We start from the raw sequence: 15,766 nt of genomic DNA, 5'->3' as shown, positions 1-15,766 counted from the left end.
CTTTTTCAAGATAAGGGGGAATCTTCAGAGGAAAAGTGACTATAATGGGGCCAGGGCACCAGAGTCTCTGGAGCCTACCACTGTCTCCCTTGCTACAGAGCCAAAGGCCTGAGACTCTTGAGAAATGAGAATCAGATTGTGTCCAAAATACATCTCAACCTCTTGGGGCTGTCTGTAGCTATATAAGGAGCTGGTCAAGAGTTATTTATCAGAAAGGTTCTTGAGGGCAAAGAGAACCTACAGGGCACTTCAACTAACTGAGCAGTCCTGAGCTCTGATGTGCCTGCAGCTGTCACTAGGGAAGGGTATTGACTATTCAAATGGCACCATTATTGTGATTTCATATGCAAGGGCTGCAAAGGGCTCCCTTTCTCTTCCTTCAACTCCTTTAAACATCTTTGCCCATATTTGCACAGGGTCTTGGACTCCCAAAAATATTAGAGTCTAAAAATTGTCAAACTATAGGCAATTTGATACTTTAATCAAAGCACAAAAGAGGACTGCCCAATGATCACTAATCACCACAGCCACAGACAAGTCTTAAAGAGATCATTCAGGCAACCCACCTGCTTTTCCTAAATGAGCATCTGAGTCATGATAGCTGCTCTAATTTCTTTGCCTTGATCAGCTACAATTGTTTGCACTGACAGCCCCATACCCAAGGGGCCCTACAGCATGAGCAGTGAGATCAGGAAGCTTCTTCCAGGTCTCAGTAGGAAACGTTTTTATACATGTAGAATTCAGGATGTATATGCACAGCTGCCTTCAAAAATATCTTTATACTTCTTTTAGTTCTGAAAGGTCTAACAAGGAGTTTCAAAGATTAAACACTTCATTCATCCCACAGCCAGTTTTCTGCCATAGAAGGGATGACTGGGCCATATCCCCAACTCCTCTCTGAAAGATATGAAGCAAATCTCCTAAGATCTGATTTGATTTGCCCTTCCATGTATAGGAAGCTGCTTTAGTTTCCAGGCTGCTAAAACAAATAGCATACCATGGGTTGGCTTAACAACAGGAATTTTCTGGCTCATGGTTTCAGAGGCGAGATGGCTTGCTTCCTTCTGGGTTGGCTATCATCTGGCTGGCTGGCAGTCTTTGGGGCTCCTTGGCTTATCCATCACATGGCAATGCATATAGCGGTGCCTTCTCCCTTCTCTTCCAGGTTCCATTGACTTCTACCTTCTCGCTGACCCCATGGCTGCTTCTTCTGTGTCCATTTTCTCTTGCTTATAAGGAATTCAGCCACATTGGATTAAGGCCCACGCTCACTCAGTTTGGGCACATCTTAACTAATAGTGTTTTCAAAGGTCTTATTATAAATAAGTTCACAAAATAAATAAAAATCAATCAATAAATAAATAAATAAAAAAGAAAAAAATATATAAATAAGTTCATACCCATAGGACCAGGGGTTGGGACCCTTGCCTTCTGTGGCAGACTTGATTCAATCCCCGATAAAAGCTTTTCCAAAAATTCTCCTTCTGTTGATACCATTATGATAGCACTTAGAACTTTATATTTTAATGTCTCTCTATCCCTCCTACCAGATTATGAATGTAGTCATCCTTGTATTCCCAATGTTTAGCACAGTGTTCACACTGGTGAAGCTCAGTAAATGCTGAGCAGGAGGAAGGAGAGAAGAAATGAGGGGAAGTTAAAGTGCTAGAAGTGTTTTCCTCCCAGGCTGTGTTATGGCAGGGGCATAAGTGCATTTTGCAAAATTCAATTTGGTGGTTAGAATTGAAGTATTTCTTTAGTTGTGTTCATGGCCAATTTATAGTAGTCGCCTTCTGAAAATTCTCTCTACGTTTCAGTGGTCAAGAGCAAGGCCACTCTGAAAACAGGTGTGAAGCTGGGACACCTGAGAAATCCCAGCTCCTCTGCTTCTTTTCCTCGCCACCCATAGCCCATACCTTACTGCAAACCACAGATTTCTGGAGCTGGAAGGCATATAGTCTAGATGAGTTTGTGGTATACCTCCTCCTTCCTTCTGTTCCTACCCTGACAGAGCAGTGTGTATACTCTATGTAGATCAGAAGAACAGAAAAAGGAAGTTGTTTCTTAGGACAGTGTTTCTCAACCTTATCACTACTGACATTTTAGCCCAGATAATTGAGTTGGGGGACTGTCCTGTGCATCGCAGGATATTTAGCAGCATCCATGGCCTCTACCCACTAGGTGCCAGCAGTACCCCCAACCCTGCCATTATGACAACCAAAAATGCTCCAAAGCTTTTCAAATGTCTCTTGGGGGACAAAATCACCTCTAGGTGAGAAGCACTGCTTTAGGAAGAGTCCCAACAAGCCTGGACCTTGGGCACCTAAGTATCCGGTCAGTGGTGAGGGTCAGATGCAGTGTTTGGTGGTGATGTGACCCGGAGAAGTCATTTTCCTCGGGAATAATGCACTCATCGAAAGCATGCATGCCTCTCCTCTGGCTTCTGCACGCCAAGCTGGGGAGGACATCCAGAGCACATCTTGCTTTCAGTCTATCTATTTTTCTATCACCAAGGAAATGAAAGGAGAAGAATACTCCAAAACAAAGCCCCAATTATAGACTGATATTTTTATATTTTGGTGTGGTTTTTTTTTTGCATTTGAAATGATCAAACTTCGAGAAAAGATGGACAGGTAGTCCAAAAACCATTTTTTGAGAGTAAGTTGCTGGCATGATGCCCCATCACTCCCAAATACGTTCGAGTGTACTCCCTACAAACAAGGACATTCTCCTACTTAACCCCCATACAACCACCAAAACTAGGACATTTACACTCATACAGTACAACCTCACTCCTCCACGCCTCAGACCCCACTCAGGTTTCTCCAATCATCCGATGCCATCTTTCACAAAAGCAGAATCTACTTCAGAATCACATGTAGTATTTAACTGTATCCTTCCGTTTCATTCACTCTGAAACAGATTCTCAGTCTTTCCCTAATTTTCAAATCCTTAATGTATTTTAAGACTAGGGCCAGTTATTTGGTAAAACATCCATCAATTTGGGCTTATCTGATATTTCCCCATGAGTTGATTCAGATTATGCAACTTTCACAGGAATATCCCAAAAGTAATGCTGTGTTCTTCTCATTGCATGCTCTAGGGTGACATGTTTTGGTTAGTGTCAATGAAAACTTTGATCCTTGATTAAGATGTGTCCTTCCCCCTTATAATTAATAAGTGTTTTGTGGCAGAAGAACTTTGAAAATATGTAAATATCCCATTTCTTATCCAACTTTCAATTTTTTAGTGTATTTGTTTGCATTTGTAAGGACTCCTGGACTCCTATTTTAATCAACAGGTCATAATATGTTACTATCATTATTTATGTTGAGGCTTGAACTGTCCTAAATTTGGCCAGATGCCCCATCATTCTCTGACCACTTTGTGGCTTTCTATAGCAGATAGTCTAAGCTCATGTTATACTTTCCTTGCTCCTAAAAAAACCTCTGGTTCTTTTAAATGGAAAGTGGTATTTAGAAACTGGGTGCTAGGTGTGCTCATTGCTATTGGGGTGTAACTGCTCCTGGGCCTCTCAGTGGACAGAGGTAAGGAATATATGTATATTCCTATATACATACACACGTCCATTTCTGTATTTCCTTGTTATATTGAAGTCATGCACTCTAACCAATACCTACAATTCCAATGCAATAACACAGGGTTCATTCTAGTTTGCTCTCTTTCCACATTTTAACTCCCCTCTGACAGTGTGACACCTGCTTTTTGTTATTTTTAATTACTTATTTGATTGATTCCCCTCTATTTAGCCAATCTCCCTTCTGCTGTGATTCCCTATGTCAGGCTGCCCACCTATACAGACGGCCTCATCATCCTACCTGGGCTCTGACATGCCATGCCAGGCTACTCTTATGTGGGGACAGTCCCCTCACTGTTCTTGGACTCTGGCTACCCACATCAAGTTGTCGTCTCACCTCGGTAGGGCTCAGAAACCACAGACATTCTTGGAACAATTAATTTAGATTTGGAAAGTTTGACAAAGATAAAATAAAGGCATTTTTGTACAACAAAATACACCAAATTTCACAGAATTCTTAAAATATTGGGAGAACTAAGAAGAGAATGGAAATGAGTTTGTCTATCATAGCAGAATGTACAGCAGATCAATAAAAAAGCATTTATTTCCACACTTTTATTATTTCCTTCTTCTGTTTGCTTTGGATTTAATTTCTTAATGTGTAAAGTTATGTTTTTGATATGGTATCTTCTTTTTTAATGTAGGCATTTACAACTATAAATTTTCTCCTCTGGCACTGCCTTAGTTGTATCCCATGTTTTGGTATGTTGTATGTGTTTTTCATTCATATCGAAGTATTTTCTAATTTCCCTTGTGATTTCTTCTTTGACCCATTGGTTATTTAGGAGTCTGTTGTTTAATAATCCTCAGCTTCTCTCCTCATTCCATCTACATGCCAATATTTTTATCACCAGAGTCTCTTATCCCTCTCTTTCCTATCTCTGCCTCTGAATATTTCATTCTGTTTCTATGTCAAGTGTGGAGCATTTGTTCTGTGGAAGAAGCAGTCACTTACAAAGTGGCATCTGCCTGCCCTGGGAAAGTCTGGACTGTAGTCAGCAGGTGTGGTGGGCAACCAACTTGTCATGACTGGAGAAACCTGGCTCAGGGACGTATGAATCCATAAATTCAAAGAGCATAAACATTTGAATAGGTGTCATTCCCAAGTATGAGAGGATCAGAACTTACAAAGGTTAACTTACCATTTACAATGAGAACAACTGATTTAGTGTTTTGCCTTAGTTAGGCTTTTCCCAATATTGATTTCCCAAATTCTTTGAATTCTCAGAGTTGTACTGGGTCTTCCCTCCCTGGCATCCTTTTTTCTCTAGAAAGGAAAAGCTGAAAAGGCATAGCTAATCCAGCCATCCTAGCTTCTTCTGCTCAAAGACATTTAGCCACAATCTCCACTGCGGGAGGGCCAGTTGGTTCCCTCAAGATTGTGAGTGGCGCCTTGAGGCTAAACGAGTCAGCATCCTACATAGTCCTCTGCCACATTCTTCCCTGTCCTTCCAGTCTATATCCCAAATCCTGACTCCTCAATCTTCTGATGATCTGAGATGTAGCCCCCTCCATCCAGGTACTTTTATCCTCCTTCATTGGCTCTCTGTCCTCTGCCAAGGTATCTTTAGGTCTTTTTCACTGTGGACTTCTCAAGTGTGACTCATACCCCCCCCATTTAATGAAACCCTCCCTTTCTTGAACCCCCTCCTCTTGAACTACACACACACCCAACATTTCCTTCCTCTACCCCATCCTCTCCTGAGTGGACATGGACCCTGTGAAGCTGCCTTGGAAGGGTTCAAGGGAGACACCTGACTTATGGGCATGTATTCTTTTTCAGGTCCATATCAAGCATGAGGATGTACCATCTTCTTCCCTGTCATCACTGATATCTGGATACCTTTCATGTTCCCTAATAAACAAACATAGCTCTCTTCCCTTTCCATCCCTTGTCATCATCTTGGGCAAACTCAATGTCCATATGGACAATTCATGCACCATGTCAGCCCTACAATTCCTATACCTAGCCATTCCAAAAATAAAGAAAACAATATGTAAAAATTGGTATTTGATAACTTAGAAAATACTTTCCCAGTCATAACCTCATTTTGTTTTGATTTTTGAACTCAACTCACAAAGCCAAACCATATACTCATCCCCTTGTAACTGCCTCATTTTCAAAACCTGGATATCTCAATTTTCCTTTCATGATAACAATCTCATAGGTTTCTATTTTTGACCTTTCATTACTCCCGGTAAACCTTCTCTTGGGATTCATTAACACACTCTGTCCTTACCCTGAGCTAATCTGACAGATAGATTTACCCTTCTGGACGACTCCTTAATTCGGCCAGGATCCAAAGGTTAGTCATGCAGACCCTGCACTGACCAGAACTTTCATTTCTCTCATCCCTTCATCTTCCACTGCACCCCTCTTGTCCATCTTTAATGCTTGCTCACCACAAACACTCGTTTTCCCCGCTCTTGCTGCTCAGCCTCTTATCACTCTAGCATATCATTCTCTCTATAATTTCAAAAACTATTTCCTTAATCCTTAGTTAACTCTGGATCCACATTTTCTTCTTCCAAGTCCAAATTCTCCTTTTACCTGTACTCTTGGTCTCCCTGTTCCAATCTCCAGGATCTTATTACATCATTTTCCCCCTTTCTTTCTCTACTGTTTCCATTTTCAGGCCAAATTTTCACTGACCTAAATGAATGGTCAAATAATTTTACAGAAACTAACTCCTTCTTAATCTTGCCTCTTCCTTAAGCTACCTTTCTGTATCTTGCCACTCCTTTTTTTTTTTTAAAAAGTTTATACTCAACACTCTGTCTCTGCCTCCTCTTCACATATTCTTTCCTCAACTTCCAAACTCTGGTGTGGCAGAAGCTGCTTTTTCAAAAGAAAGCAATGACTGCTCAGTTCCTAATTTCAACTTGACAACAAGCCCTGGGAACTCTCCTCCTTTGACCTCTGAGACATTCTTTTCTCCAGATTCTCCTTGAATCTCTCTGACCCAGGCCTTCCTTCACCACCATTTAAATGTAGGCCTCTCCCAAAGCTCTCACCTTGCTCCTGGAGGAATGCTTACTTTGCACTCCCTCCCAGGCCTCTCCACAGCTTCACCTCTGCTGGTCAGCCTCCCACCCCACTGTGACCCCACCCCCACTTCTTCTGAGCTCCTGACCTGAATTTCCAACTGTCTATTGGACATCTCACTTCAAACTTGACAGGTCTCAAACTGAATTGTTTTTCCCTTAAAATTCACCTATCTTGTATAAATTATATCACCAACCAGCTTCGCACATAGAAATCCTAGAGGGTAAATTCCCCCAATTAGTACCTTGAGCTGCCAGGTGGCTGTAGTTTTGCATCCATTCTGTAATTCAGGGTCTAACTCTTGCCCCTGATCTATTACCATTATCCTCTGCCTGGTTTGCCTGCCTCCAAACTCCATTCTTTTCAAGCTTGGAACACAGATTTAATTTTGCTATCTCCATGTTTACACTGATTCCTTGCGTACAGGGAAAGGCTCAAACTCCTAGGAAGGGTATTTCAGGATGCTCCATGGTACCCCAGCCACATCTTCCACCACATCGTCTGTGCTCTGAAGCTCCTGCCACACAAGGCCCTTCACTGCTCCCTGAACTCGCTGTCTTCTGTCCCTTGTCTCCACTTGCTTTTCTTTCAGTTTTGAAGATATTTATCTTCATTACCTGCCAACCCAATCCTCCCATAAGTCAAAGACCAAGTCAACAGCCATCGTTTTTGCAAAGAGTTCTCTAATCCTTCCTGGACAGAATAAGTGATTGTTCCTCTTGTATCCCCCTAGTGCATTATTTTTAACATTTAATCAACTCTGCCTTGAATTATAATTGGTTAGTTTTATTTCTATCTGTGAGTTCTTTAATAACAACCACCTATTGAGTAACTCTGCTCTTTGTTCTTATCACCTCATTAAATATTTACCAAAACTCTTCAAGTGGTATCATTATTCCCATTTGCCAATGAAGAAACTGAGTCTCAAAGAGTTTAAATTTCTTCTTAACGGCACTGTTTCTATTTCACAACTGCTGAAAAGAGTATCATACAATGAGTTGTCTACAAAACAGGAATTTGACTCACAGTTTCAGAGGCCAGAAGGCTTGCTTGCTCCTGGGGTTGGTATCTTCTGACTGGCCAGCAATCTTTGAGGTTCCTTGGCTTTTCCATCACATGGCAATGGACATGCCAGCATCTCCTCCTTTCTCTTCTGAGCTCCATTGACTTCCAGCTTCTGGAAACTCCCGGCAGTTTCTCCTTTTATCTGCCTTTCACTCTGCTTATAAAGCTCTCCAGAGTAAAGTCCTGATTCAGTGGGGCCACACCTTAACTGAAGTAACATTTTCAAGAGACTTTATTTACCATGGGTCCTCAACCACCAGAATGTGGATCAAGAACATGTTCAAACTGGGGTACACAGTTCAGTAAATCACTGGCACACTGCTGGTAAGCTACAGAACAGACTATGAACCCATGTCTGACTCACTCCAGAGCCTGTTCTCTTTCTCCTAGACTAGTTTTTCCCAGTCTGAACATTGAAATCACTTGGGGATCTTCAAAAAGATCCCACCCTCTGACATACTGATTTAATTGGCATGCAGTGCAACCTGGGCATCAGCTGTCGTTAAAGCTCCCCAGGTGATTCCAATGTGCAGCAAATGTAGGAACCACTGCCCAAGGATATTCAGCGTTTCTCCTGGTGTCTGGCACATAGTGTGTTTGATACTTGTTTGCACTAAATCTTTTCTCCATGTGCTTTTCTGGACCACTGGGCACTTTATCCCTAAATTCTAAGGCTGGCAAAGATTACAAAGCAAAAAACAAGCAGAGAAAGAAATTAATTACCTGGCTAAAATGAGGCCCAAATTCATTTCCAATGATATTTCCCAAATCAAAATAAAGAAATTAGGAAACGCAGGCCAAAGTGAAATTTTAACTGATATACCTTGATCTTCAATTGCCTTTCCTTGGCTGGAGAAGCCTCTTCCCTCAGCATCACCCCACCCTTCTCTTTGTCATCACTCCAGAAGCTGCATGTTAATATTACTTGCTTCCACAATTTGATCCCGAGGCTGAGCCTACCTTCTTTGGAAGAGCAGGGAAAGCATGTGCAGAAGGTGAGGACAGTGACGACAATCAGGCCACACTCCCTGAATCCTTGACACTGTTCCTGCGGTGGGCTGTCACAGCCACACACTCACCCAGAAATCACCAGTCGCTTCCTACGATGCTTCTGCCTTCCCCTCTGCATAATCTGAGGTTATTATATTACAGTCAAATTTATGGAAGGAAATTTGAAACTTGGACTACAACTCGAAAATGTTTTGTTCCATTAAGATTTTATTTATAGCTTTTAATATTAAATTCTGTCAATGAGGAAACATCACCTGGATAAAACTGTGCTGTGAATTTATGTGAACTTCCTGTCTAATGAGTAGGATATGCCTTCTTAAGAAAGTCTATTAAAGCTTCTGTTTTGCTGCATTTAAGGAGCAAACAACAGAGAAGACCTTTTCAGCATCTATTTTGAAGGCCAAAAAACTACTCTTCCCAGATGTTATGGGACCCAGTTGTTGGTCATTGCTAGCAATAATCTAGCTGGTAAAATAGGTATGGACATTTTTTTGTATGCTCAAAGTTCTGGATAAATTAAATAATTCATTCACTGAACTTTATTTGGATTCCTCACTACAGGCCTAAACATGCTGTAATACAGTTGGAGCCCAAAGAGTCACCAGTAGTACTCCTTTATAAAGATGCCTTAGCTAAGTTACAGTGTCAGGTAAATGACATTTTAAGGCAATATTTAAGAAAATGCTGCAAGGTCTCAAATGATTGAGTGCTAAGTGAACAGTCGAGATGGGGGCTTATTGTCCTGGAAGGCTGGCAGGAGACCCAGGACCTCCTGCCTTTGATAAGAACGTCTGAACCTTTAGTTTCCTCCATTGCTCAACAAGGGAGGCATAGTTGAAAGGTATTTCTGAGGTTCATCCCTGCTTTTGTCTGCGGTTGTGAGTCTGAGGGTCTGTAAGAGTTCATAGGATGCAGTGGCCATGGACGCCTTCTTGAAGTGGGGTGTATATTCACTTGGAGGGGTGGAAATGTTGGGGAAGATGCCAGGACCCAGTCAGGAAACACACAACACACAGTCATTTAACATAAAGAACTGTTAACCTGGTATGAGAGAACACAAAGGGAACCCTGAGGTATTACAGAAATGGGAACTGCACAAAGCAGCTACTGCCCCTAGGGGTAGAGGAACAAAGGAAAGAGGTTATGATTACCAGAATTTGCAAATTTGGAGTAAGAGTCCCAGGGAGCTGACTCCTGGGGGGTGAGGGTGGGGCTGCTGCCCAGATGGCACTGATGTCTCTGAGGTGCCACAGGAGGCTGGTTGGGGGTGGTGCGGGGCGGACAACTGCAAACAGGAACCAGCTTCTGCTGCTGCAGGAATAGCAGCTATTGCTGGAGTAACAATGACAGGGACATCCAGGAGACAGAAAGCAGAGTGTCATTCTTCCTCCGCCAGGCTGTAGTCTCCCGTTGGTGCCTCCTTCTAGAACCTTCTAGAGCCTACCAGGGAGCAACTGGCAAAGCAGAAATATGGTTTGCAATCTCAGCCCAGGGTCCCAGAACAGAGCACACAAAGTGGGTTAGGAGCTGAGAGACAACAGCACAATAACCAGCACAGGAAGGGATGGGAATAGGAGCAACTATAAGCAAGGGAAATAGTTTAAGGAAAATAGAAACAAAATCTACCTCATCTAGAAATCTACTTTATATCATTTTACCCATTCACGCATTAATCCTCACTGCAACCTTATGAAGTCAGTATTATTATTCACCTGTGGCAGAGGAAGAAATACAGCTCAGAGGAGTTAAAGTAACTTCTCACGGCTGCCCAGCTTGTGAAGGGCGGAGCGGGGATCTCAATGCAGGATTATTTGATTTCAAAACTCTTCCCATGCACAGTGTTTGGTGAAAATGTACTTGGTGCTTCTAAGTGACAATGAGTAGTCTGACTTGAAAGGTGGGGAATAAATTCAGAAAGGTGAGTTTTGGCTAGATTGTGAAAGGGTAAGAGACTTGGACATTTTAGGCAATGGGGAACCTGTGAAGATTTTGGAAAACAGCAGTAAAATTATGGAAACACTGTTTTAGAGAGATTTGTTTGGAAAGAGTGAGCAAGATGGTTTGAAGGGAGGACAGTGTGATGCCAGTCAGCATTATTGTGAATTAATTATGATAACTTAGAAATGAGGTAATAAGGATCTTGGTGTGGGTGGTGGCAATGAGAAACAAGAGGAAGGAGAGACATATTTGGAAGAAAAAATACACGGGAATTGTTGGATATAGATATTGGATGAAAGTAGGACTCAAACATAATTCTGAAGGTTTGGGGTCTAGAAAGCTAGCAGAAGAAAGACGCTGCCTTCAGAAACAGAAATTCTTGGAATTCTGGAATGTTTTTCCTTTTAAAATATGCATTGCCCCTACCTCTTCCTACCTCCAACATACCACGATAGCTTAGGATTTCCAATGCTCTTCTGTCTCAGCCTCAATTATCATCATAAAGTTGATAATCTAGAATTAATTGAAAGAAAACGATTTGTTGTGTAGTTGGAAAAGTATTAGATTGGGGATCAGGTTCCGGATTCTACTATCAATCTGTTGTCATTCACTAGCTATTTGACCTTTTCCAAGTTACTCCACAGCGTAGCTAAGAGGACTCATTCTTTCAATAGTTCTCAACCTACGCTATGCATCATGGTCACCTGCGGAGCTTTTAAAAAAATACCAACATCTGGGCCCATCTCCAGAGATTCTGACTCAATTAATCTGGGATGGGACCCAGTCTTTTTAAAAAAACAGCTTCTCTGGTTATCTATGTGAAGGTCCCCTCATAAACATTCTCAACTGACCCCAGAGAGCTTCACTAACGCAGCACAAGGGAACTCATTAGAACTGACTAATCCATTGAGCTAGGTGGTAGGCATTCTGGAATATAAAAGAGCTGGAGAAGAAAGCAACTCTGCTTGTCCCTAAAGCCCAATAGGCACTTTGGATTTTCACAGCCTCAAATGAAAACACATCTAAAAGTTCAATTGGGCTTATAGAAGATGTGCAAGACTCTACTAGTCCATATTTCTAATTTTATGTGGGTACCATCGGGCTCCCCAAGAGGGATAGGTTACACATAGTACGGCAATTCACAGAAAAATAGCAGACAACATTTGGGAGGTTCAAGGCCAGTAGAGCCCAATCTTACCTGGTACTAAAATCAGCCCAGAAGGCAAAGAATAATCAAAACTATCCTTGACATTGCCTGTAAAGATGTGGGGCTCTGCTTTCCTAGTTTAACAGTTTTTCCTCTACTGTTGGGACAGATCGTTTATTCTTCCCCTGAGCCCTCAGGGGACAGTTGGTTTGTGTTTAAAAATGACCATTTGTACCTTAAAACAGTATCTTTAAACATGAAAATCATACCTAAGGGCTGAGAAACTCTTGAGAGAGGCAATGCCTCAGAAGCACTGAAGCTAACTGAGGGAAGAGTAGATTCAAATGTCCCTTTCATTCTCACTCAGGGATATACCTGCTCATTGAGCGAAATGGCCCCCGTATCTCACATTTTTTATCCCTTTCCTCTTCTGTCTTTTAAATGTCACAAGTGATCTATTTCACCTAGAGGTCATCAAGACTTTCATATTGGACAGGACTGACATGCTAGAGTGAAAGTCAATGATATGGAGTAGGGGATCACTGCCCCAATACACATGCCACATGCCTAAGGAAATCTTCATGTTTGATATACCAGCAACCCTGAGTGATTCCAGATGAACCGGAAGCCCCTTACTGAAGCATCAACTTTGAGGTCAGGGAGTCTGATGCCAGTGCCTGAAGTGCTAAGTCTGCATATACATCCCTGCTCCCTCCTCCCTCCACTTTTCTCCTAATCCCCTCCCCTAATTATCAATGTGTATCAATGTCTCCTTATGCCACAGTGTGCATGTGTGTGTACTTCACTTCTGTCAATGGCTTCCAATCATACCTCATTCTTAGCACAATATAATTAAATACTAAACTTACATTCTTTGATCTTGATGGTAGATTACGCAGAGGACAGAATATAAGCTTGGAGTTGGACAGGCCTGGTTTCCCACTCTGCTTGGGCTAAGCCTCAGTCAGTGCCAAGGACACTGGCAAACAGGAAGAAAATGGACAGCAAAGAATCCACTTAAGAAGGACACTTCATTCTCTGGAATTTTAGTTTTTCTTGTCCTTGTTGCTTCCACAGCTCTCCAATATCTTTAAAAACGAGTTTTTGAAATTATCCAGGTTTTTTTTCTATTTGTCACAGCAGGAGAGGTGGCTTGCTCTAGCCTACTACATCTTAGCTGAAAGCAGAAGACATGGATTAGCTTTTTAAGTTAACTATCTGGTGCTGTAACTTCTAGGTATAGAAATGAAGATGTAAGTCAGTTTGGAGCAGATTTTCATTATGTGAGGAGTCATTTGCGAGCCCAAACTTAGACTTGCTTGTTATATAAAGACAGTAGACTCTCCTTGCCCTCAGGAAAGGGTGTAACAGAAGTTTTTACAAATTCCTGTGGCTTATCAATTTGCAAAAAGAGCCCTGGCGCCTTATAGAAAGGAACAAGTGAGACCCCACCCTTTTCAAGTTAAAATTACGACTGAAAAATTAAAGAAACCTGTTTTTTTAAGACTGTGACCCTACAAATATCTGTTGGCATGAAAGGACTCCAAGGGTTCCAATAGGGAATTCCTTATGAAGGAATCTGCTAATAATACAGGATCAATATAAAAGGCAGGAGGTTCTTTGAAAATGAGAGGTTCCAGCACAAAGTATAGACTTATTATCACACTTTGAGAACAATGGCTAAATATGTGAGTGAAAACAAAAACAACTATATGCTAAGAGCGCAAGTATGAGATTTGGGCTTTGCAGGGATGTGGACCTGACCCCAACTCTACAGGACCAGCAGTTCAATGGTGGCCCCCATCCTACGATACCTGTTGACTTGACTCTCTGATTCTACTGTCTGGAAGTACTGACCCATTTGGATTCAACAAGTTCTTGAGATTCTTGGACAATTTAAAGCAGAAGGCTCATGAGAGAGATCCTCCATTCCGTAGGATGATCAAGCAATGAAGTGGGGTAGGGGGATGTGTAAAAGTAGTGAAGAGGTTTATCCCACTTGCACTGGTATAATAAAATGGGAGTAGGGACAAAAGTATGGGAGAATGTCACAGTCACTCAATTCTTAGTAATATGCCAGTCTTTATGTGCTTCAAGACAACCAGCTCTCAGGGACCATCAGACCTCTGAGATCGTTTTGATCACCTACCGGGAATTAGCCAGAGTGTGACAAATTTCTGAGGATTTCATGGGTGGATCCACCTAGGGATTTACTTAAGACACTGCCTGAGCCTTGTGATAAATAGAAAGTTATTGAAATCACTACATAAAATCAGAGTTTTGACCTAGAAGTGTTCTGTAAGTATTTAGTGAGTAACTATAATGGTCTCCTATTCTTGTATTTTAATTAGTGTGGATTATTTTTCATCAGATTAATACTAAGAAGTCAATATCTACTGACTAAGAAGTCATCTATTTGTGTCTCTCAGAAAACCTTCTACAATCATTTTCCAGTTTTAATCCACAAAATGTTCTTGGCAGAAGATTGGTTTGTACATTTATGCAGAGATTCAAAGTTGGGTATTACCTTGATATGTATTGTGTACCATGCTTAATGGGATTTTTCTTTTGATACAGTAAATCAGAAAATCAGAATTGGTTGCAGAACAGTTACCTCATGCATTTATTAATTCCTTTATTTTAAAAAAGTATTGATTTATTGAATACCTGCTGTATGCTAGGTACTCAATAATTGAATCCAGAGTGAGAAGTGAAATTGGTGCAGGGAGAAGGAGAGAGGGAGAGAAACTGCCTAAAGGGAACAATCATGATTACCCTTGTGTGGTCTTTGGGGGATCAGAGTGTTGGAATGCAGAATGTGTTTGATGACCCATAGCCTAATGCTCATGGGAGGGATGGCTAATATATCCATATGTCAAATCAGGTTAATGCCATAAATTCTGATTCAGTTTCTGGGTTAATCAAGGGAAATATTACCTGCTGTAACATATCATCACTCCAGAGTTCTCAATGACTTAAAATAAATGTTAATTTCTCACTTATGTCCCAGTCTAATGCAGATGTTCCTTGTTGGACAGCCTACCATATGCTCACACAGGGACCAAGATTCCTTCCATCTTAAAGCTCCTCCTTGCTCTAGATCCTCTCCAGTCCTTCCCATTCACCAGTGGACATAGAAAAGAAGAGAAGATTGTGAATGGAAAGTTTTTAAGAGCCAGGCATGGTAAAGGCATGGCATTGCCACTCCTGCCCACACACTACTGGTGGGAACTCAGTCCCTTGACCACACTGAGCTCCTGAGAACTGTGTGCCCAGAAAGAAGAGGAAGCTAGTTTGATGAGCTTATAGCCAGTCCCCACCACAATCCTGGTCTGTAAAACAGCTGTGTTAATCAAATTGATAAAGATGGAAAAATCCAACAACATGATGTTGGAAAGGTCACAGAAAACAGGTACAGCCTACATTGCTGTGGGAAGACAAAATGTTTGACGATATATAACAAAATTACAAATCCAAGTTATTTGAATGAAAAACCCTATTTCTGAGAAGACATACTTGCACTAAAAGGAAATCATATATATACAAGTTGTTTTTTGTTTAACTGAGGCACTGCTTATATAAAAAACTAGTTATCCAAACTTTTATTAATATGGGACAGGTTAAATGCAATACTATGGAGATGAAAAAAAAAAGTGAGTGTACTGTTATTGTAAGATCTCTTATATTGTGAAATGAAGAAAACAAGGCACATAATACTGTATTTATATAATGTTATGTTTTGTATAAAAGGGGAGAAAATAAGAAAATCTATAAAGTTGTTGGGGAGGCTGAGGAGGGGGAGTACGTATGGGTGGGAAAGAGACTTTTGACTGTATATCCTTTTATTATTTTCTTGAGTTTTAACAAATGAGAATGCATTATATATTTAAATTTCACTCTAAGTATGTCTTTGTGATGAAATCTTTGCTCCTCTTAAGACATTATTTGAATTCTCCAAAAT

Source organism: Choloepus didactylus, chromosome 5, assembly GCF_015220235.1.
Source record: "Choloepus didactylus isolate mChoDid1 chromosome 5, mChoDid1.pri, whole genome shotgun sequence".
Taxonomy (NCBI): Eukaryota; Metazoa; Chordata; class Mammalia; order Pilosa; family Megalonychidae; genus Choloepus; species Choloepus didactylus.
This window is presented reverse-complemented; position numbering follows the sequence as displayed.